We start from the raw sequence: 2622 nt of genomic DNA, 5'->3' as shown, positions 1-2622 counted from the left end.
GTTAGGGTTTCTATTGTTGGGGTAATGACCATAGCTAAAAGCAACTTGGGAAGGGAAATATTTATTCTATTTTATAGCTTACAGGACATCACTAAGGAAAGTCAGGGAAGGAGCTTGGAGCCAGGAACTGAAGCAGATGTTATGGAGGAATGTTGCTTACTGGTTTACTTCTCATGGCTTGCTCACACTGCTTCCTTATACAACACAGGATAACTGTTCTGGGGTTAACACTACCCCCACTGCGGGCTGGGCTTTCCCACATCAATCATTAATCAAGAAAATGCCCCATAGACTTGTCTACAGGCCGATGTGGCAGGCATTTTCTCTATTGATGTTCCTTTTCCCCAGATGATTGAACTTGTGCCAAGTTGATGGACAAACTAGTCAATACACACCCTTAAGAAGCCTTGCTCGGCCTCAGTAGCAGGCTCTTCCTTGTCTCATTGCACCCTTTTCTGTCCTGTTTGGCTGTCAGCTTTCGGAGGCCTGATCTGTTCTGAAAAGGAAACATACAGGGAGTGAACTGGAGAGGGGAGGTGTGGAGGAGCTAGGAGGAGTGAGGAGGGAAAACTGTGGTTGGGGTGTACTGTGAGAGAGGAGAATCTATTTTTAATAAGAAAGAAAGAATATTGACGTTTTCTCCTCCAGAAGCCAGTGATTGTCAATAGCTCCTCAGTTTGGGTTGGGGGAAGGTCTGTGAGTCCCTTTTCCTCTATGCTGGAAATTTGACTCTTGATTTTGTGCAGACAACAGTTGTTGTGAGTCCATGAGTGCAGTGGTTCTGTCATGTTTAGAAGACATTACCCTCATTTTGCTCCCTCTTCTGCGATGGTCCCTGAACCTTGGGGAGGGAGTGTAACACAGATGTCTCATTTGTGGCTGAGCACCCTGAAGAAACTCATTTTCTGCACTTTGACCAGTTGTGAATTTTTGTCTTAATCACCATCCTCTGCACAGAAAGCTCTTTAATGAGGTCTGAGATCTTCACTAATCTATGGACACAGAGATACAAATTTAGAGGATACTTTGACACCATGTCCATTTTATAAAATACTACTAGCAGGTTCACCTCTGGAGCCTGTGAGCTCTGCAATAATGGGTTTTTGGCCAGATTTCTAGTACCAGGCATATGTTTTCTCTGATGTAGAGGAGACCTTAAATCTAATCAGAAAGCCATTAATTTACTCCCATAACATTTGTGCCACAACAACAACCATAGGCAAATCTAGTCATACGGTGATTATTGTAGCTCATAGAATTCATAGCTGGTTAAGACTGTTGATGACCCCCCCTTCCACTGCAGCAGCCTGCATAATACCGTCCTGGACTATGCAAGCTAGCCATTAGGGAGCAATCTTCTTGGCCAGTACCAACTTGATTTCTCCATGTCCTGAGACCAGATTGCATAGTACTTTCAGCAACAGGATGGCCATACATTTAGTGAATGTTTTTCCATTAAGGATTAGAGTCAAGACACAAAAATGATGAAAATCTGTAAAGATAACTGACACATAAAATGTTTTCTGATTATGAACCTTTAACTTTAATTTAGAATCTACATAACATAGTTCAGCAATTATACTGTTTAGCATTCTATGTTGGAGAGAATTCCTTTTTAAAAAATAATTGTTTGCTTATAGATATGAAGTAGATAATGCATGTGGAAATAGCTACAGAAAATTTAAAAAATATACATTATCACAGTGCTGTTAGTTATAATTTAGTTTCACTTTCATATTGAGATCAGACACATTATTATAATGAGTTGCAAGAATGACCTTATTTCATAAAGCTTTTATTGGTGCAAATTTGAACATAGGTAGATGAATAAATTTGTTATATGGGAAAAACTCTGACATCTAATTTTCTGTGTGACATCCAGGTTCATTCCTATTATATTTCACTCTTGGGCTTTAAATGAATAATGTGTCAAGGTTTGTACTTAAGGTTCCCATATCCTAAAATGGGTATGTATATATAACTGTTTTAATTTTAAAACTATAAACGTGCCATATTCCATAAAGGACATGGACTGAGTCAGGACCCAATTTTGGTTCTTAAATAACATGTTCTATTAAAGAATATCAGATGTTTTGCAAATATTACTTTTGTTTCATGTTTAGAGAATTAACTCTTATGAGCAATGTGGCCTTTACCATCTTATTGGTTCTGCTTAACTTCAATGCAACTTATGAAACTTTCATCTTTCATACCTTGATGAATTTGACATTATTTGATAATGTCTAACTAAAGTTTTATTTTTGCCTTAAAGTAAGTTCTTTAAAATTTTAAAACTGCTTGTCAGTGTCATACATTTATTTGTTCAATGGATTTTATTTATTTTACTTCCTTCCCATTTTTTTTCTCTTAGTCCCTTCTCTCTCCCAGTAGATCTTTTCTTCTCAAGTTCCATCTGGGAAATTCTTGCACACATGGGCATAAAATAGGGCTGCTTCTTACTCTTTTTGTTTTGGGATAAGCTCTCACTATTGCCTTGGGTGTCTTAAAACTCACTTTGTAGCCCAGGCTGGCCTCAAACTCATAGAGATCTGCCTACCTCTGCCTCCCAAGTGCTGGGATTAAAGTCCTATAACTCCAATCTCTCCATTAATTACTTTCAAT

This window comes from Onychomys torridus, chromosome 7 (assembly GCF_903995425.1).
Source record: "Onychomys torridus chromosome 7, mOncTor1.1, whole genome shotgun sequence".
Classification (NCBI taxonomy): Eukaryota; Metazoa; Chordata; class Mammalia; order Rodentia; family Cricetidae; genus Onychomys; species Onychomys torridus.
The sequence above is the reverse complement of the archived record's forward strand: the minus strand, read 5'-3'. Positions refer to the sequence as shown.